At 34.4% G+C, this 23,346-nt stretch overlaps 1 long non-coding RNA gene across 1 annotated transcript in view; it reads left to right on the forward strand.

Annotated features, from left to right (window-relative positions):
- LOC137654363 (uncharacterized) overlaps positions 1-7,585 on the forward strand; it is a 39,681-nt gene extending 32,096 nt beyond the window's left edge. Inside the window, exon 3 of the long non-coding RNA XR_011046613.1 lies at positions 6,342-7,585. This is a non-coding gene — a long non-coding RNA (uncharacterized lncRNA). The remainder of the gene's footprint in view (positions 1-6,341) is intronic.
- Positions 7,586-23,346: the final 15,761 nt, after the last annotated feature.

The raw sequence follows: 23,346 nt of genomic DNA on the forward strand, positions 1-23,346 counted from the left end.
ATGACAAACTACGTTTAGGAGTAGTTGGAAATCAGTAATATTAGTCGAAAGAGGATTTTTTTTTAGAGAAACTATGAAACACGAATTATGTATAAGTATATACTGTATATGTATGTATATTTATACACTATGTATATTTATACACTTTGTATATGTATATTATGTATATATATTGTTACGGGCCTCTGGTTCGAGTCCGGCCTTGCTTAAGGGACTCAGGGGCCATAACAAAACAAATAACAATGGTAAAGGTCGCCAGTCAGCAATAATACAATGAATACTGACAAATATATGTATTTACAATAACATTTAAATAAAAATTAATAAAAGAAAAGGGGAGCACAACAGCTAATTATTTATATTGTAATTTATGCCACGAGGAGCTTTGGATGGAGTTTGGGGGGACCGTGGATGAAACTCCAGCATAGCAATCACGTTCCCTGGAAGGGGGAAATAAATTGAATTATTATCAGCACACTTACTTCTACCGGCTTGGAACACGATGAAGTCGTGTGGTTAAAACTTTTAAGCAAATTAAATGAAAATGCCAAGCTTAGGGATTTAAACGTTACACATGGGAATCAACACTGTCACAGGGTGAATTAATTAAAACTAGGACTAAACGGCACACGTGGTCTGGGTATAGGGGATAGGATACAAGGTTCAGTGGGTAGGATTTCTTTAGAGGATAAGGAAAATTGGGTGTGATAAGGATGGATGGGAGGTTGGGTAAGGATATTGAGAATCTCAAAATCAGACACCTTACCTTTAGTAAAAAGGACTCTGGTTTCCTTCCCTTATGGAAAGATGTAGACAGAGGTCCTGCCTCCCTGATGTCTTGAGGGTGAAGAGCGATGGTGTTTCCCTCAAGGACGTTGATTGAAGAAAGGGAGATGTTATCCTTATGGAGGCTGAGTCGCGAAGAAAAAGAGGAGATGTTATCCTCATGGAGGTTGAGATAAGAAGAAAAATCTCCAGTTTTCCCTGGGTAGATCAACCCCACTTGACCCCCAATTGGGGGGGGGGGGTAGGGGGGATTGGTCTGACCGCTGTCCTATTGGTCAGGCTTGATCACGTGTCCCCACATCCTTCACAGCTCGCTTCCCTCCTCCTCCTGGGACCTCGATGTTGTCACGTGACTCGTAGAAGGTAGCTGAAATTGAGATCTCAGGGGGAGTAGACTGGTATAAGATGGTTGGAGGGGGGTGAGACTCTGGGTAGGGTCCCAAAACTCGTGGCATTTTGACTCATGCTTGCTGGCGGGGTCTTTTGTTATTTGAAAAAGGTGGCGAAATGACCGCCATTACTAACAGCCCCCCATTTTAGCAGAGATTTTGTCCTAAAACAGGACAAGAACTCTGCAAGCAAGGTCTGAAGCCACTAGCCTTAATGATTCCTCCCTCAGTGAGTCTCACCACGATGATGGATAAATATCTATGCTGCAACTAGGGTGACCATTTTACGTTATTTTGACAGTAAATTAACTTTAAGTGCCACGTAGAAATAAGTATGCTGGCTGTGAGGCAGCAACTGAAAAATTAAAAAATGCAAAATTGAAAATTAAAATGTAAAAAATGGTTAAAGTTAAGTGACCTAGTGCAGTGGTAGGCATGAAATTATAGAAAATTGGCTTATATGCAAAAAAAGATAAAATAAATACATAAAAATAAATTAAATGCAAATAATGATGCCAAGATGGCTCCTCAAGTTTATTTACCTGGGGAGACACCAAGGCCAATTAAAATTTTTCCATACAACCTAAATTAACCTACTGACTATGGCTACGCTATGGTTATGGCACTGTGTATTGGGCACTAATGCCGGGAAAACACATCTCTCTCACCTGAGTTCTTTAGGCGCTTGACCTTCCAATATGTTACGGGCCACTGGTTCGAGTCCGGCCTTGCTTAAGGGACTCAGGGGCCATAACAAAACAAATAACAATGGTAAAGGTCGCCAGTCAGCAATAATACAATGAATACTGACAAATATATGTATTTACAATAACATTTAAATAAAAATTAATAAAAGAAAAGGGGAGCACAACAGCTAATTATTTATATTGTAATTTATGCCAAGAGGAGCTTCGGATGGAGTTTGGGGGGACCGTGGATGAAACTCCAGCACAGCAATCACGTTCCCTGGAAGGGGGAAATAAATTGAATTATTATCAGCACACTTACTTCTACCGGCTTGGAACACGAAGTCGTGTGGTTAAAACTTTTAAGCAAATTAAATGAAAATGCCAAGCTTAGGGATTTAAACGTTACACATGGGAATCAACACTGTCACAGGGTGAATTAATTAAAACTAGGACTAAACGGCACACGTGGTCTGGGTATAGGGGATAGGATACAAGGTTCAGTGGGTAGGATTTCTTTAGAGGATAAGGAAAAATGGGGTGTGATAAGGATGGATGGGAGGTTGGGTAAGGATATTGAGAATCTCAAAATCAGACACCTTACCTTTAGTAAAAAGGACTCTGGTTTCCTTCCCTTATGGAAAGATGTAGACAGAGGTCCTGCCTCCCTGATGTCTTGAGGGTGAAGAGCGATGGTGTTTCCCTCAAGGACGTTGATTGAAGAAAGGGAGATGTTATCCTTATGGAGGCTGAGTCGCGAAGAAAAAGAGGAGATGTTATCCTCATGGAGGTTGAGATAAGAAGAAAAATCTCCAGTTTTCCCTGGGTAGATCAACCCCACTTGACCCCCAATTGGGGGGGGGGGGCGGGTAGGGGGGATTGGCCTGACCACTGTCCTATTGGTCAGGCTTGATCATGTGTCCCCACATCCTTCACAGCTCGCTTCCCTCCTTCTCCTGGGACCTCGATGTTGTCACGTGACTCGTAGAAGGTAGCTGAAATTGAGATCTCAGGGGGAGTAGACTGGTATAGGATGGTTGGAGGGGGGTGAGACTCTGGGTAGGGTCCCAAAACTCGTGGCATTTTGACTCATGCTTGCTGGCGGGGTCTTTTGTTATTTGAAAAAGGTGGCAAAATGACCGCCATTACTAACAATATATATATATATATATATATATATATATATATATATATATATATATATATATATATATATATATATACAGTGGAACCTCTACATACGAATTTAATCCGTTCCAGAACCAACTTCGGATGTAGAAAATGTTCGGATGTCGAAACGAATTTTCCCATAAGAATACATGGTAATTCATTTAATTCGTTCCTCAGCCTAAAAACCCATAATAAATCCTTAATAAATGGCTACACATAATTACGCATAACAATAACATAACTGCATAATATGAAAGAAGCATGTAAAAAAGATAAATATAAAGAAATAATGAATAAAAAATGTGTTTTATTGCCACTTTACCTTAGAGACAGGCCAACGCAGGTGTAGGATTTGCTACCCAGGAGGAGACGGACGATCGGCGAGAAGGTAGACATGGTGTTAACATGTTCTTTAAATAAATACTCTCTCTCTCTCTCTCTCTCTCTCTCTCTCTCTCTCTTGTTCTTCTTCACTGTTAGTGTTAGAGACGTCTATTATTTTTTTTTCTGAGAGAGAGAGAGAGAGAGAGAGAGAGAGAGAGAGAGAGAGAGAGAGAGAGAGAGAGAGATTAAACAAAAATGAGATTAAACAAAAATGTGTTGTGTACATATGATTTTTACCAGCGTTAACGAGTTGAAAGACAGTTAAATGTAACTAAAAAAACAATATCAGCGAATCTGAATTCCTTTATTAACTAAAACAAATATTGATACAAACACACTCGTGTGCGTATTCGCAAACACAAACACACACGCACAAGGAGACACGATCGGTGAGGAGGTAGAGATGGTGACTGCGATAACATACCGTAACTTACACTACGGAAATTTTAATCTAACTAAGCTTATTTATTTTTTTATTTTATTTTTATATTTCATATTTTTCACATTTTTTTTTTTGATTTTTTATTTTCATCACTTTCAGTGATGAGTTATGGTATGTTATCACAGTCACCATCTCTACCTCCTCCCTGACCGTCTCTCTTACTGCGTAGCAAAATTCTTGCACCTGTGTGTGTGTGTTTGTGCATACGCACACGAGTGTGTTTGAATCAATATTTGTTTTAGTTAATAAAGGAATTCAGATTAGCTGTTATTACTTTCTTAATTTCATTTAATTGTTTTTCAACTCGTTGACGCAGTTAAAAATCATATGTACTCTAAACACATTTTTGTTTAATCTCTCTCTCTCTCTCTCTCTCTCTCTCTCTCTCTCTCTCTCTCTCTCGGAAAAAAATAATAGACGTAGACGTATCTAACACTACAACAGCGAAGAAGAGAGAGAGAGAGAGAGAGAGAGAGAGAGAGAGAGAGAGATTTTATTTAAAGAACATGTTAATGCTATGTTTAGAGAGAAACAGAAAAAGAGAGAATTCTTATTTAAAAGAGCTTGTTAACGCTATCTTGGTTTTCTTTGCTTCACTTCTCACAAATGATCGTTGCCAACAATCTCTTTGTCCTTTATCCCTATCAATAAAAGGCGCTCTATCTCTTCCAGGGTATTGCTAAGATGTCTTACAATAATGGTGATCCCCTTCGATGGTTATTTGCTTTAATGGCTGCCTTCAGCTTGATGATCCTCGAGATCATAGGCCTATTCCGGCCATATTGTTTAGCCATACAGTATCACTCACATGCACACTGCTCTCATGTTTTTCTATAATTTCTTGCTTCAATTCTAATGAAAGAATTGCCTTCTTCCTGTACTGAAACTTAGCTTCTTAGGCACCATGATTATAGGTAAAATCACAAAGGAAATGTGAGAAAAGGAAGAAAATAAGCACTGTTAATAACAGACCAAACAGAGGACAACCACATGATACACACAAGAACAGAGAACTGAGCACTCGACACTCAATGGCGTAATGTTTACTTCGTGTGTCGAAATAAAATTCGGGTGTAGAGTCAAAAATTTGCTCGAATTTTACTTCGGATGTTGGAAAATTCGGATGTAGATACGTTCGGATGTAGAGGTTCCACTGTATATATATATATATATATATATATATATATATATATATATATATATATATATATATATATATATATATATATATATATATATATATATATATATATATACAATATATATATATATATATATATATATATATATATATATATATATATATATATATATATATACATACATACATACATGCATACATACATAAAGGTATGCGTGTCATAATTGAAAAAAAAACTCTTAGAAAAAGGTTGTATGATAAAGGCACCTTATTTCAGGGTTTAGTAATTCACCTATCAGTTGGAATAAGGCAAATCTATTTGGGTGGTATACGAGTTTTCTTTTAAAATTTTGATAGTAGAAATAAACATCCGTTCTAGATAAGGCGTATATTCATTCACGGTATCTTTTCTTAAGCCCTGTCCACACGATCGAGCATGCCCGACGGGCAAACAGTGATACCAGACCACAATAGTTAGTAAGAATGAGGGTTAATGACTTCAGAAGCGGGAAAACCACAGTCAGGGATCTTGCATTATACAGTGTTACCAGATCCTTGCCTTTAGTTTTTCCGCTTGTGACGTCATGAACCTTTATTTTCACTAACTATTGTGGCCTGGTATCACTGTTTGCCTGTCGGGCATGCTCGATCGTGTGGACAGGGCTTTACAATATGAAACTTGCAAAATTGCGACATACCTTGAAGCAAATCTTGCAACTGATTAGGAATTTTGAAGTGAAAGTTTTTACGTACATAGAGGTTAAATAAACAAATCAGTTGAATATTGAAATTTAACATTTGTAGATGTTAGATCTTTTGTGAATTGAACATTTTACTAATTCATATTAGTCAATTTAAAAAGAAAAATATAGAGGGTATGATTCTATTGATTGATATTCATGAATCACTTACTTCAATACTGAGAAGTCTTGAGTATTCCAATATTTTAACTCCTTCAATTCCTTGAAACGTTCCTTATAATTTCTAGACAATATTGTGCATACCAATTGATACCCTAATATCCATTTTCGAAAGCTAATTTCCATCTAAAAAAATGATTTTTATCTTACTCCAGAATCAAATCTATTTTGTTTAAATTATAAAGTGTTAATTTAGATCAAATGTTAAAACATTTAAGTAAACTGAATCTAATGAATGTATTTTTTCTGGTTTCTATTGATTTTCATTGAAGAAAAACTATGAAAAGCTAATTTTTTTTTTTTGCCATAATCTCGCCTAATAAGAGTTTTCATATAACCTATTTCATGTTTCAGTTTACGTATCAAAGCGTTTTATTTATCCGAAATCATAAGAGGAGTAATTAATAGAATATTTTTTTCCAGGATGCAGTTGGTCGCTTGCTTGAGATTAACAAATGACTGACGGCAGCAGGACCCATAGGGTCCTGGACGGCAAGATATAATGGCGATGTCTATGAATCACAAGAAAACTTTTGTTCTACTGTGCAAGTGGAATTCAAGATTTGTGGCTTTAAAAAAAAAATACACGCCATAGTTTTTGTGTGAGGAGAATTAATCATTTTAAAAATTCTTGTGTAGTTCTGTTTACAGTGAGGCTCAACGTATCTAATATTGGTTAATTAATCCGTTAAAGTTAGTTCTTAGAATTCAACGGCAAATCTAATATTTTTCTATAAATCCTAAATTCTATTGCGGCCTATGCCGTATAATTTTCATATTATATTATACTGATTAAGTCTTAACTATCGTAAAGGCTACTGTCAGCTTTTTATTTGAAAATTTCTACAAACAACAAAGCGTAAAAGTTAGTTATACTTTCTTTGCTACTTCAAATCACCGCTTCAATAACTGCGATCACTATTTTAGTGTTTTGCGATCTCTTATCATACTAAATTTACTAGAAGCCTCAATATTAAATCTCACTCTCACTTATGTATAGTCATCAATTGATAATTTTACTTTTGTTATTTTTTCTTATGTATGTATAAGAATGTTGGTAATACCATGTTTTATCGAAGCTATAGAACAAGGTCATACAATTTTCAGTTGTGTGCTGCTTATTTCAAATTTGATTTGACCACAATGCTTGTGTGATAATTTCTATATAGTATTTGAAGTGACAAAAACACATGATTACTGTATAGTAATAGTAAATCAGAAAACATATCATCTGAAACTTTAGATGCTAATATTAAATAACTAGATTTTCATAAACAAAAATAGTGGTATTGTTAGGTAAATTTTCTCTTCTTTTTACGAAAATTACGTAGAAAATCTTAACTCATGTTACGTGGTATAATGTGTTTTGAAAACGATATATTATCACAAGTCCAGATATTTTATCTTGACTGTACTTAATATATTTTGTGACCTTAGTTCAATTGATGACCAGTTTCTCTCAGGTGATGTCCTACTGGGTGAAGAAATTTTTGTTTCTTTTTATACTGTAATGTCTATTCTTCATTGTATTCTTATGATACTGTGCTCTTGTTGGCACCTGTAGGTAATGGAATAAGCCTGATAGATTGGAAAGCTAATTAACAATTCTGGGGTTTTTACCCTGTGTTTTAGCTTGAGATATAATATGGTTTTGTTTCTATCCTTACTTTCCATTAGGCCTACCTATTCAGTAAATAGTTGTTGGTCATTAAGCTTTGCCTTTAATTACAACATATCTTATGCACCTTCATGATATAGAACCTATGAAGATTGTTATGGATTTTCGAAGTTCTCTGCTTAGATGCTGCTGCCTCTTTTTTTTTTTTTTTTTATATATAACCAAGTTCCAGCTGGAGCAATTCAATCCCAATTTTCCTGCTCTGTTTGATGTGAAACCTACTCACGATGTTGAACAAGCCAGAAAATTGCACTTGATATACATTATTTGGTTAGATTATAATTCTTATCTTATGTTAATTGGCTGGGACAGTGGTAAACTTTGCTAACTTATCGTGTTTATGATGGTAGTAACTGATTCCATATGAAGGTTCTGTCCAAGAAGTTATTCATCCAGAGAATTTATAGTATGGTACTTTAAATTCTGAAGTTTCTTTTCATGAATCTCAATGAAAGCTGATATCTTATCCTTAGTTAAGTGTTGACTGTTTGATGTGTTGGTAATGCTAATTAAGGATTTCTACAAAATTGAAAGGATATCTCTCTCGAAAATTTATTCCTAATCAAGTCAGGAAACATGATAATTTAGACTTTCTAAAACCTATTTCTTTTCATGATAGATTAATTGTACTTTTATTTAGAAAATATTGATCTCATCCAAAGATGTAATGATTTCAGAGCTTAGTTTCCCTTTGATATAAGTTTTTCTGAAGGTTTCTTGTTTGTCTCCTCTTTAAGGATTAGTTAAAATAATTTTGCTCAAATATTTACTGGAGGAAAGTATTGAAAGTAAATTTTAATTTAGATCATTTATAGATGTCTGGAGAATTAAATGGCTTGATCAAATCAATAGCAAGCAATAACGAGTTCTTAATAATGGTAATAATTTCTCTTGCTGGTTTTCAGGGATATTCACCCTATGGACCTCAGTATGACTATGATTTTCTTCTTCAGGACTCTTGTTATGAGTTGTGAAATTTTTAAAGAAAATTATGCAAAGGGTTATAATCTTCCCACGTCAATTCAAAATATTTCCCTGCATACTTAGGAGTGCAAATTTGTACAAGTTTTTCTACGTTTCAGGTTTATGCCTAACTTTAGGAATTTTTTAGGCCACTCTAGCTGACAGTTTTGAAAGGGCCAGCTTGGTTTTATCAGAGATTTTAGATTATTTCTTGGCTTGTGTTTGTGGGGGGGGGGGTTGATACGGTCTAGTTTAAAGGAAATTCAGATATCCTGTGTGTTTGTTGTTTGGTTTGTTGAGTTACTTTGGGCATTCCTTGCTCTATAGAGTTGTTTGTGAGAAATCCTTGTTTACAAGTTTTTTTTCAGATAATTCTTTTAGATCACTTCGGGGTAAAAATGGCTTTCTTTAGTATTCTCGCTTTTGGGGCACTTTCTGTTTAAAAATGTCTTGCAAAGTTTCCCTTATTTTATGAATTTTCTTTGGCCAAAGATTGGCTATTGAGTAATGTATTGATTTCCCAAGCTTTGATGATTATACTCCCCAGTTCTGATTTACTTAAAATTTCTTTTGTAGCACTCCTTGATCTGTGGAGTTATTTGATGAAATGCTTAGCCATGCATTTTGGAGAAATTCAGGCTTTGTGTTTTTTTTTTTTAGATTATTTGAGATACTAATTAGTCTATGCAGTAATATTGGAATCCTTTATCTATAGAGTTATTCAAGGTATTTCTTGATTTAGCTGGGTATCTAGGGCATCTATTTTATTCACCAGTTTTGAATATTTTCCTCGTTCGCCGAAATTTTCTGTAGCACACACTGGTTCATTTAGGCCATCACTTTGTCTATGGAGTTATTTGGGGCTTTTTCTTTTGTCCATTCAGTTGTTCATAAGCTTTTTTTATCTTGGAAGCAATTCTGGACACTTTCGTCTTTAGTGTCATTTAGAACACTTCTAGGGGGTTGTCTTAGGCATTCAATGAGTAATGAAGTGATCTATAAGTTATTTGAAGCACTATAATGCCTCTGGAATTATTTAGAGCAATTGTTTTGTGTATGGAGTAATCTTCTTCATTGGATTGATTATTTCATGTCACTCACTGTTTCCTTGTTTCTATTCAAATAATTCTTTGTTCCGTTTTTTTTTTTTTTTTTTTTTTTTTTTTCCAATCTTGTTTCGAAGAGTTCCAGTTTTCTTGCCAATCTTCAAGCTCCAAAGTTATGTAATTGCTGGATTTAAGATTTATGGATATCTTTAATAATTTTGCTATTATCTTTTGGGGGATATTTAAAAGGATTTAACTTCTGTATCAATGTAATTCAAGGTATGTTCCTCACATGTAGCACCTCAAGTTTTTCTTCCTAAGCTATATGCCAAACTATCATAAAACTGGCGAGATATTTACTTTATCCCATTTTATTTTTTATATGAAAATATTAAAAGCATAATCTTCTATAATTTCTTGTATATTTGATAAGGAAAATTCGTTTACAATAATTAACTTTTGCTTTCCTTTTATTGAAAATATTGTATTTCCCTTTTACAATAATGTTTTTTTAAAGATGAAAACAAACTAGAATCCTTACTTTGAACTATAAGTTAGAGATAAAAATAAGTATGGTATCTTGTATTTCTTATTCTTTAATGAGTGAATAACTCTTAATCATTTGTCAAATTTCGTCCAAATAATAATCCATCCTCCTTTTGACCTTGTGTATTACTTTGCAACAGTTGGTCTCTCTCTCTCTCTCTCTCTCTCTCTCTCTCTCTCTCTCTCTCTCTCTCTCTCTCTCTATCTCTCTCTCAATTTTCGAGTAATTAGGAGCTTGGAGTGAAAGAAGTAATGGAGATGCTAGGTAATGTAACTAAATAGATTAAATAATGGAAGGAGGTGATGAAATATAGGTCAGTTAGCGTCCATAGATCAAGATTACTATGAAAGATCGGTTGTGAAGAAAAAAGGTGATAAGATTTAAGTTATTAAAAGACTAGATATGAAATAAAATAATCATATCGGTAGGGGCGTAGTGCCATCAGTGTACCTGTGGTGGTCCATTGTAGGCATTGCTTAATTCTCTTTGCAATGCTCCTTCAGACCTTAACTGCATTTGCTTTATACCCTTTTACAATAACCCCTTCTGCTTCCTTTCTTCCATTTTGGTATTCAGTTTCTTCAGTTTCTTATCTCTTACTACAGTGCAACTGCCGGGGCATCCCCCAGTTGCAGTTAGGTACGGAATGGCCTCACAAGCCCAGCGATGAGTTTTATAGCCAAAAATCTAAATCAAATCCGATCCTGAATATATTACGAACTATGCATGATCGGCAGTGTAAAAGAATGTGGATGACTGAAATGATAAGATATCATATATTGATTAATGGAAGTATGAAATATAGAATATGTAAGTATAAGAGAAATAAAGAATATGTCATGAATTATTAGTGTAATGAAGTCGACTTCAGCTCATTAGATATTTGTGAATTAAAATGCACTAGAAGGAAATATTAGTAATATTAAAGCTTTATAAGTTCAGGTTAATATGGATTTAACGAAAGCAAGTAATGTTTTGGTAAATGTAAATAACCTATGGCATGTCAACTCCTAAAACTTCGTTTATTTATGAATCACAAACTGTAGACCCAGGGCATGAAATAAATGAATCTAGATGGCGTGATTGTTGACTGATATTAGAAAGGATCATTCGTTAATTGGGAATTTTAGAAGGCGACCTCAACAAGCAGCTGATTACTGATAAACTTCTGCAGTGAATTGCTTAGTTAGATGAAAATTTTAATTTCTTGGGTTAATAAAATCTTTGTGTAAAGGGTTTCTGTGTAGATAAAGGGAGGGAGAAGAGTTTAGAATCATGTGGTTGTGTAGCCAAAAGTAAATTTGTGATTATGTATAAAATAGATGGGATATAAACTAAATGGAATTTAATGGCCACCCTAATCTAAGGAAATTCCCTTAATTTACTAGTACTTTAAGCAATTTTACTCTCTCTCTCTCTCTCTCTCTCTCTCTCTCTCTCTCTCTCTCTCTCTCTCTCTCTCTCTCTCTCTCTCTCTCTCTCGGTGCTACATGAATATACCTTGAAGAATAATATGCTAATTGTTAAAAGTAAAAGGAGATTTTCAACATATTTTCAAATATCGTTGAATCGTGAAGTTCTCTTATTTTAATCTGATGCTCACCTGCAATTTCAGATCTCTCACTCCCCATCCTTAATCCTTCCTTTATCCCAAAATTTGGAAATGTTTTTAAAAAAAAAAGACTCGCCTCATATGGCTGATGAGTCTCCCGTTGTCCCCCTCCTCTTTGAGCATCAGCATTTGCCAATTTGTTCCTCGCCACACAAAGGGCTAAAGAGTCCATGAGGTAGAACCTGATCTTAACTAGGTTAATCACTTGTTCTTTTAGACTGTTATTTTATTCCCCATGTACAGAACTCTTGAGAGTTATATATTAATGTCATAGCTTGATTATATTGTACTTGTCAAAGGCTGACAGTCTGTAGTGGTAAACATGTTGGACTTTAGTCTGCTTATTGATCCAGCTGTCTTGTCTGTGAAGGTTTCATCTGACAGCCAAAGTCGTGAAAAATAATGGCTGTGTTATGTCATTATTAGTTTGCTCAAAAGCCTCAAATTCTTTAAATTTGTAATGGTTTATCTGATTTTAGAATTTGGTAAAAAATTATCTTATTCAAATCAAATATTTCAGAATCTTTATGAAGCTTGCATTGTAGAAGGTTAATATGTCAAATGTACAGGTTTTGATACTATCATTTTCATTTCTAGCAAAGTTGTATGCACTTGTGTCAATGACAAAAACATCAAATATATATGTTATGAACTGTGTAATGTAAGTAGTGGAAAGTATCTAATGTAAAAGGATTGTGATTCAATGTGCTTCAGACATGTTTATGCTCTTTTTGAAGTTAATATGTAATGGATGGTAACTGTTGTTTCGGAATTTTTCATTAAAAATTCAAGTTCGAGTATAACCATATTACTATATTAAAGGTTAATGATAAGTGTACTTAACGTAAGTGTTTCAAGGAATTAGTTAAGAGGGTAATTTTCAAGTCTTGCATTTCAGAGCTTTTTATTATGGCGAGATACCTGGGCTCTCTGAAAAGGTGCACAGCTCGGTTCATAAATTCCATTTTGTTTCTTGTCTCGTGTCATTTGTGCCCATGACATAAAGGAGGGATAAATAACACTTTAACCATTTTTAGATGAATTGTGTAATAAGTTTTTGAATATGTTGTCGTTGACGAGAAAGCTGTCTAGGTGTGTGTTTGCGAGTGTTTGTATTGTTTAAAGGGTGGAAAAGACTGATTTGGTATGAAGAATGGGTTTATAAATCGTTGAAAAAGAATTTTGTCAGGTTTGTGTGTTTTAAGAGTGATTTTTTTTCGGGGGGGGGGGGGGGGCCATTGGGGGTTGGATTTATGGCAAGGATTTTTTTTTATTTCCTTACATTGGTCAAGGTATGAAAGTTCCATTTCCATAAAATTGCTTCGTTTGCATATCCTCATTACATGTGTTTTAAAGATGCATGAGTTCTGGGTAGTTTTTATGGTTAATGCAATACTGATGTGCAGAGATAGTCCTGTTTTTAAACAGTATCATTCCTTGAGGAAAATTCATAACATTGTAAGAGACTTATTAGGTTTATAAAGCTTGCAAATTTTTCAATAATTGGAGTATCGTTAATGCCCTAAATGTAAATTATTTATAATCCGGTTTACTTCTTTTATAAATCCCTTAACTAACTTTAAAGTTAAATATCTTGTCAATGTATTGATACTGTAAGATTATTAGATTATACACAGAATCGTGGGTAGGAACCCGACATTTTTGTGTAGCAATTTTTTATCGTCTTTTAGATTGCCTAACATTTTGGCCAGTTTTTCTTTTAATTCATTTGATGAGTAATTATTTCTGTGCTCACGCCCTTTTGTTTAGTTTGTTGCCTTTAAGATATAAGAACTCAAGCTAGAGTAGTTTTAGTTTTAAAATGAAAAATATAAGATTAGATTCAAATTAACTGATGGAGCCGCAAAATTAATAAAATTAAAGTATGGGAAATTGGATATTGCATAACCTAGCCACCTTAATGTTACTTTTTTTGCTCCACGACGTAATGAAATAGGGTAACTCACACCTCACCCTCCCTTCTCTATCTCTCAGAAACCAGAATAGGTTAGTGTTATCAGGGTACCTCACAGGATTCTCTGTAGGCATTACTAGGTCTTGGCAATGTTCCTCCAAGCCCTATTGTAGCTGCACTAGCTTTCTAGCTTTCAACTTTACCTCCTTTCCTGCCTCATTTTTCGGTCTTCCCTCCAAGCTCTTATAACTTTTACTTCCAAGTGCACCCCCCCCCATTGCACTGTGGGGTTGAATAGCCTCACAGGCCCAAACGCCGGACTATATCCATAAATGTAATCCAATCTGCTTTTTAAAACCCCGCCAATTGCAGGTTCCCCGTAGGAGAAGGTTTTTCTTACTGGTCAAGAGATCAACTGCATTTTACACTACATGTTTTCTCATTCATCGCATATCGGTATAGCAATAGGATTTAAAACCCAGTAAATTTTCATCCATGATATCAGTGCCTGATTTAATTATCATGAGGATCTGCAAATACTGAATATTGGGATTAGTGCTATGGAAATTTTAAGAATTCCGCTGCAAGGAATGAGTGATTGTTGTGCTAGTATTGATTGATTGGTTTGAGTTTCTTATATAGATGTTAGGTCTAATTCTTTCCAAGAGTATGTCGTAAGGTAAGATAGAGGGGTTCCCCTGCTGTATTGGACCGGGAAAGCAGCCATTAAAGGGAAGTCAGCTTTTATTTTTAGCAGTTTACCCAAAGAAGTCATACAGGAAGGATTTGAGTTACAGCTTTTTGTAGAGGAATACGAGTTAGCATTGTAGTTTTTCATATAGAATTATGGAGAGTTTTGCATTGTAATTTACCTAGCGTAGTTTCTGAAAATTTTGTATTTAACTATGTGAAAAGGTGTAACATATCCTTAATCCAATTAGCAAGTACAACTCTCAGTAAGTCAGCTCATTGGCAAGCTTAACTCGAGTTACTTAGAAAAAAAAAGGATAAATAAATAAAAAATAAAAGGATTTTTCAAGCGAGTAGAATCATCAGGTTTAGTAAATAGAGAACATAAAGAAATTTTAGTATTTTAAGTTTTTGAAATAGCCCGTGTTTTATTCTTATTAATGTATTTGGTTACAAAATCACTTGAAGTTTTAGTATATGCCTGAATATTATAGGTATTCTGACATAACTTAGTTTTTTATATGAATTCCTATAAAGGTATTCTTTAATAAAAGATAGCTTTTTCGAATTTAAAATTTTGAGGTATTAATTATGTGATTTGTTGAACTATCTAAGAAGAAAATTTCAGTCTCCATGAAGTCACTCATATGTAATTGATAGAATATATTTTGTTCTTTTTGTACAGAGAAATAGGAGTTTGATGCTTCACTCTTTATAAGTGTATATTTTCCTGATAATAATTAACTTTTATACAAGTTATTATTCCGGGTCCTGTGTTTCTATTACGAAAACGATTCTGTTTTTTTTATTCTGAATTAAAACCTGCAATGAATTCATCATTATTAAATGTTATCAAGTAAGTGAATTGATGAATTTTATCGATAAGTATTTGATTATTTGAAGATAAATTTTTGTTCAAGCACCTTACATCAAAAGGTATTTGGGGGTTCAGAGTTGTTTGTGTTCCGAACAATACTAAAATCATATAGCTCATTTAATATTTGTTTATCTTGTTCTAGTTTTCAGCAGAGAATGTCGTTTCCACAAACGTGATCTCTCATGATTTTGAGCTCATTTTGGTAACTTTAAAAAAGGCATTCTAAACTTCATTTCAGGTTGGGTAATGTAAAGTCTGTTAATAACAAGAATCCGGGAAACGTCAAATTAACATAACAGCTTGATCATCACTATATTGATCGTAATTTGTAGTGATATATTAAGTTACACAGGACCTGCGTAAAATACATAAGAAATTATAAAGGATCGTCTCCTTTGATTATTGCCTGGAGATACGTTATTCAGGGAATATGTGCTCGGGATAGTATAGTAAGGAATTGTACGCAAAGAATAGTGTAGGAGGAAAGGGAGAGTATCATAGATGATTATAAGATGATCATATATTATGGGCTTATATACTGAGGATAGTATACTGCAGTAAGGGAATATAAGCTAAAGATATTGTATTAAAGGTGGTGACAGTATCTAGTGGGGTTGACTTTATTTAATTCTATAGGTGTGTAAGACAGAAGCTTATTTCTCAGAGTACTGTATATGATTTAGGTATTAGTTTTAAGCTTAAGCTTGTCATTAGGAGTTATGTCAACTTTGAATTAAAACTTAATCTACCTCAAACTGCAGGTAAATATTCAATAAGAATCGTGTGTTTTATAAGTGTGTGTGTGCATGTTGAATGAAAGCCATTTCCATAAGGTTATGTTTTTAAAAATTGTGTCGTTAGCCAAGTGTTTTTAGCTAAACTCGCTTTCCAGGTTTTTCTTGGGTTTGCTTTTGAGAACTTTATTACACAGCTAAAGTGGTTCAGGTGTCCATGTGTAAGGTGAATGCGTACTTCGGTCCGATCTGACTGTCTGCTGGGGGAAGTAGCAAGGATGGTCAGGGCAGTAGCCTTGCACGTCTCTTCTCTTTTACCTGACTCAATCATGTGCATTAAATGGGGCGAGACAGGGAGGCAGCTTGGCATTTGTGAATCTTGTCTGCTTTTGAGTGAGCTTCAGGTGTCTGTAGTAATGAATCGTTCTGAAATTGCACAAAGGCCTGAACATGACTTTTATTTATTTTAGATTTTCACTTTGTTTTTCAATCTAGATATATTAATGATCTTTTTTCTTGTCTAAGTGAATAATTTCGTGTTTCATTAAAAAAAAAAGAATTAACGTAACACTATAATTGCTGGAATCTGCCTTATAGTAGTAATGTAAATAATGACATGTCTTTTACCATTTAACTTCAGGGGAGCTCCAAACTATTCCTGAAATCTTTAAATTGCAATCCTATTTTCATTGTTTGTAAAATTATTAATAAAAAAAACAACAAAAAAAGAAGGAGAAGGAAAGCATTCAAGGGCCTAGTAACATTGCTTCCTCAGAAAAATACTTTGCTCTAAGTTTGGTTACTAGGTGGGACAGGGGATGGCCTTGGTGGGCTTTCCTTTTCCTTCTTTTTTATTAATAATTTTATGTTTCTATTAGAGAAAGCACTACTTACTTACACAATCATGAAATATGCAACTCAAAATGCTGAGCTTTAAATACACCTGGCCTGATAACAAAGAAAACGAAACGTTTTGTCATACTGTACACCAAATTGGATGAAGGGCGACTCGCCTAAGGACGTTCTTCGTCAAATCATGAGCTTAATGTATGACAAAAGTTAAGTTTTCTTCGAATATAGGGAGTTTAAAGTTTTCAGAAAATGGGGTTTCGGGAATTTGATACTTATATGTCATTGACTTCATAGTGTTTGTATTTCCATTATATAACATTGGAACCTGTCTGTTTGACATTGTCTTCTACAATAAAAGTATATAACGAATTCATATGTTTTTCTTCAGCCATATTATGTTAATGGGAAGCTTTGATTACATTTTTAGGCATACTTTTGTACCTATAAATTAAATCTGATAGCTTCAAGATTGGACATATTTCAGAGGCTTTTGAGGAGTATTAACTCATAGAAAAATGGCCATTATTGTTATGACTTTAGTAAGGAAAAAACCCACTTGACAGACAGCTAAATTAAAAAGTGTACTTTGGTCCAAAATGAAATACGAGACAGTTCGGCCATCTTGACTTTGAATATATCATAAGACATTAGTACTGCTGCTCTCATCACCCAGTGGGGGTGTTGAACTACTCTGTATGTGGGGTTTCAATAACTAGACAAGTAGCTAGTTAGGAGAAAGGACTATTTCATGAGTTTTTTGGTGTACTTTTCGTGGGGAATAAGGCATTTGCTGGTACTAGAAGGGGTAGGGGGGCATTTAGGGAGAACACTCTGCCATATGAGGTTCAATATAGGGAGAATACTCACTTAAGTTGTTACGTTTTCTTTATTTGGTTTTCTTTTTTTCTTTTTTATTTCTTTTCAAATATCAGGGAGACCAAATTTAAGTTTACTTATATACATTTTATTTCGGAATTTTCAAGATGTTACAAAGTTTGAGTATGGTAAATATATCTTACACAATTTAATGGAGTTTGATATTTTCCTATAATATACTGAAAATATAACCAATTAAAAGGTCTATTACATATGATACAGTAAATGGAGCTGCAGGCTTAGTTTTTGTTGTGGAAAGACCCGTTGTGAATAATAGGCACCACTCAATAATTGCCAACTGAATAAGAAAAACTTGTATGGACGAAAATACTTTTAGATATGAGCAAGGGTCCAGAATGATTGTTTGTGACAACGTAGTATTTCAGTCCTAATGATATAATTAGCCTGCATATATTGCATAAGTAAGGTACATGGACCAGCATTTGGACGTCAGTGGCTTGTAACTTGGACATTAAGGACCACTTTAGTCATATGCTAGGTTAATTATAGTCAGGGAGCTGTTGAGAGTTCAATTATGATAAGTAAAACATATTTTGATAAGTAGCTAATTATTAATGAGACATCTTGAGTTGAGCAATATTAAGGTTTAGTAAAGGAGGCAATATTTCTTATTCCCCATGATTAATGGCAAAGCTTAAGAGTTATTTTTCAAAACTGAAATAGATATGCAAGACCATTCAGATGATTAAGCTTTAGTCTTTAAAAGTTTCTACTCTGTAAACTATGCCTATAAATGCTTCATTTGAGGCTGAATTCTGTCCTCATTGACTTTAGCATCAGTATTACTAACAATTTGAGCCTGTGTAAATCGGTTTAAGCACTTGGAAATAAGTCTCCTGAACTAATGTTGGTCAGAGATTCAATCTCATATAAAGACTAGACTTACATTTATATATTATGAAAAATTAACAAACAATTAGGCTTTAACATTTTATGTGGGGGATATGAAGAAAGAACTACCCTCACCAAGACCAAGGAATGCTCAACTTGAGGCATATCATTTCCATTATAGGTGAATTAGATTCTAATTAGATTTTCACGTATCTTGTACTAAATAATATGAATGAACCCTTGCTAGCTCTCAGACTATAATGAACCTAGGATATGACTAAAGTAGCCAGTAACGACCATACTATTCACCAATGACGTCCAAAAGCTGGGCCATCTACATTACCTATTCAATATATGTAGTTATACCATTATCAATGATATGTTACTTTTTGCCATGAATCATCATCAGGGGCCTTTGCTCTTACATCTTAAAATATTTTCGTCCATACAATTTTTCCTTAAGCAATTGACATAAGTAATGCCTATTATTTAAAAATAATAACTTAAATAATCATTATAACCAAATTACATTTATGAGTTATACAGGCATCTTTTGAAGTTTTTATAATTAACTTTTGTACATAAAATTGTATATGACAAAACAGTATATTATTGTGTATAAAAAGCAACTGGTTTTAATCATTTGATATTTACATAACCATTTTGAATTCCCATTCTATTTATATGAAGTTGCAAAGCAATTCTACCTATAAAACCTTTGCTACCTTGAAAAGATACAATATATATTTCTATTACCATTAAAAATTTCAACCACTACATTACCCACTAAATCTATAATCATTAATTTAAAGTAACCTTTAAAATACTTCACGAATCTCACAGGCATTTACCAAACTGTTTAAAAAAAACCACGTTTTTTTCACTTTGAGATTCCCTATAGGTAATAATTCCTCCATTGTCCTAAATAATTGATCACGACACTATTATATTTCTTCTTGAAATAAAGTGCAATTCCCAAATCCCATAAGTTTAACCTACATATCAAGAATGGGTTGTGCCTAAGCATTCTCTTTACATAACATTAATCTTAACCCTTTCATTAGGTCTTTCGAAAATAATCTTGAAGTTTTACATCAAAAGCACTCTTAGAACATCTGATTTCGTGAATGTTGATTTAAAACTATTTCACTGATGGTTTCCTACTTTTAAGACTACCGTAACTCAAACTGAATCACTATTCCTTTCACAAAACCTTTCAACAGATTTAATTCCTAAAATGCTCCAAATTACAAACATTATTAACTATATAAGCTATATTCTAAACTAGAATACAACCAAATAATTACACCTTTCGTATAATGAATATGTTAAGCTTAAAACCAGTTACAAGAAATTTTATCCTTTTAATAACAATTTTGTCAATTTAATGTTTTGAAGCAAACTCCTGCTCACTAGATTGAAGAAAAATGATTATGATCTTCCACTGACAACAAGCCTTTGGAATGTGATCCATGACCAGAATAAATAAAATATTGACATTTTGATAAAAAAAATAATAATTTGGTGAAAATTTCTTGAACAAGCTTTATATAAAGTTTTGAGATTAAGCTTACAAACATTGCACTTTTAACCAGACGTTCTTTTTATAGTAAATAACAGAGAAATAAATTATGTTAGCCTTCTAATGCTTACTATTGAGACCTTAAATACAGTGACTCCCTTCTGAAATATTCCAAATTATTCTGTTCATGACTTCCCTGGATTCCCGTTACACTAGATAATTGGATAAGATGCTTGCAAAAAGATGTGAAGCAAAATCTTTACAGAGAATACTTGGTTCTTCCTTTAACTTAAATATATATGGATAATCATTCTAGTAAGCCTACTTGTGCTTTATGAAATTTTCAGTTAAGCAGAATATGTCACTATTGCAAGAGGGAAGGAAATATGGCGGTTATTTTGAAACTTATAGGCCAAAAACATCAATTAATGTGTCTTAATTCTCTGGTATATTTATAATGTCAGCAATTATACATCTATTGATTGCTAGAATATGCTAAGCTATTCCCAACCCTGCCCTACAGAAAATAATTGACTGAAAAGCACTGGTAAGATGTGGCTACTTAAGAGACCCATTTTTTTCAATAGCTTCTATCTTTTAGGAGAACATTGACCTTCTATAGATCTGACATTGTGTAAAAGAAAATTCAATGACAGTTACTAATAATTAGTGGACAGTCTTGAAAGAGAAGAATTGGTGTACAAAGACAAATATGAAATGGTATTCATAGTTTAAATAATTAGTTGTAGGTTATATTCACATGCAAATAATGTACTTTAATATACAGATTGTAGAATGAATTTGAATCAATAGCTAATAAGGTGATTAATATAAACTTCTGTCACACATTTAGATAACTTGTTTACATTACACAATTCTGCACATTATATGATAAAGAAGTATGTTAAGAGCTTCAGAGGAAATTAACATTTGATTTACAGTTAGTTAATGCAATTTAAAAACATCATTAACAAATTTCTAAGTAGCGTCGCGTCGCGGATTTCTATTACAGAGGTCCCGAGTTCGGTCCCCGCCAGGGACGCGAATACCGTGAGACCTTCTACCGGGGGGGTACTCCCAGGGTGGCGCCTGGGGGGGAGGTTAGAGGGGACTAGAGATAGTCCCTGCTGGCTAATGGTTGCCCGAGGAGAACGATGTAAATCGTCTCAGTGGAGATCTAAACCCGCAACTTTAACTTTTAACTTTAATTGGTTTTTTAATGTGTAATCTTATCATCTTTCAAACAAATTTACAATAACATTTATGAAACTAATCTATTTAACATTACCTATAACAATTTTGGTTGATTATTTTTTGAGAGGTTCGCCAACTAGTTTGAGGGCAACTAAACGAATATTTTGCTCGTTTAATATCAAATAACAACCAGGAAATTGGCATCTAAAGTTGAATTACAAAGTAAAAAAAAAAAAAATATCGAAAATTGATCTGGACTCAATTTTCAATTCAAATTTGGGTGTTTGAAATTTACTTGCAAAAAATATTATCTTATAGATGCATAGATTTAACTTTCTAAAATTGGCTTTATAAAATGACTTTGTAAAGAAGATTAAGATAGAAGACAATACTTGCTACTAGAATGAGTAAAAGTCAATGGCTTTAATAATTAAATTCACGGTTTCCAGAAACAAACACTTTGATAAACATGAAATAATCTGGTAAGATCATTTTTGTAAAAATGACAAACTTGGAGGAAATTTGTATTTTTCCTAACTATACAAACCTGTGTTCTTTACATTAAAGAAGATACCAGCTCAAGCTGGCATACGGATATATAGAAATATTCAACGAGATGTTGACAACCAGTTGTTACCAATACAGTAGTAGCAAGGAAGCACTGCCTCTCCTATTCACTCATTACTACTCCACTTTGAAGGCAAACGGGGCTTCCAGGTGCAAGCGATGGCAGGCAAAATTTGTGAAAAGAACCCAGGTTTGTAAATTTAAAAAAAATACGAACTACAGTACATTCAAATCATTCAAATGTTCCTACACGAATACAAACCTTTGTTTTTTACAAACGAGACTCTTACTTAGGTGTGTGGAGGTCCTTTTCAACTGGCTGAAACTTTTACATAGGATTGCAAAACTCAAGCATGATTATGTGTTAGGAGTGAGAATCCTGACATCTTGTGAATCAGTGGATTGACAATGATAGCCAGTTGACGGCCCGTGTAAAAGAGGAAAGCGAGTTTAAGAACACAATTGTGACAGCGTCTCGGGCGATTTATAATCAATAAGATTGCAAATACGTATACACAATGTGGTCCACTCATACACACCAACTCCCGTTTGTAAGGAGATTGGGGACGTAACAAGAAATATAATAAATATATATTAGCTATGAGCTACATGGTGCTTACCTGCAGTTGACAAGTTACAGCTGACAGGGAGTCAGATACTGTACTGCACCCCAAGAGAAGGGAAGGTGAAGAAAAGAAAAAGCCAGTCATTGCTTTACATTGATTGCAGACTAAAGGGTTGTGGTGGCCGATGTGGTAATGTCCCTGACTGGTGAAAGCCAGACTGGAGTTCGAGTCCCACTCAAACTCGTTAGTTTCTTTGGTCACTGCAACCTCACCATCCTTCTGAGCTAAGGATCGGGTGTTTGTAGGAGCCCATAGCTCTATCTGCTGAGTCATCAGCAGTCATTGCCTGGCCCTCCTTGGTCCTAGGTTAGGTGTAGAGGGGGCTTGGGCACTGATCATATGAATATATGGTCAGTCTCTAGGGCATTGTCCTGCTCGTTAGGGTAATATCACTGTCCCTTACCTCTGCCATTCATGAGTGGCCATTAAACCTTAAAGCCTAACCTCTGTCCTCGAATGACTACTAATAGTCTTGTGAGAGGAGCTAAGGTAGCTATACCACTTGCTGAGCAGCTACCACAGGGCCTAGAATAAACTCATCTAGAGCCTTGTTTGTCACATCTTGCTGGTAGTGAGCTGTGAACATGGTTTGTTGTTTCCATATGCCGGCCTGTAAAACCTGCATCACAGAAAGGTTCTTTCTGAACACCAGAGCCATGCTTATGCTGCTGATGTCATGAGCTCTGGGTCATACCCCTCATTGGGGAGGGGAACGATTGATGGCACGGTCGATGACAAATGCCTAATCTAGGGGATGGTGTTCTTGGTCACTTTCCTCTCGACCCTTCCCAAACTGATTAACTTATATCACCTGAGGGCAAGCTCCTCATTTCTTTGAGATAATGCCTTAATGCTCTCATACGACACAAAATCAGCC

This window comes from Palaemon carinicauda, chromosome 15, assembly GCF_036898095.1.
Source record: "Palaemon carinicauda isolate YSFRI2023 chromosome 15, ASM3689809v2, whole genome shotgun sequence".
NCBI lineage: Eukaryota > Metazoa > Arthropoda > Malacostraca > Decapoda > Palaemonidae > Palaemon > Palaemon carinicauda.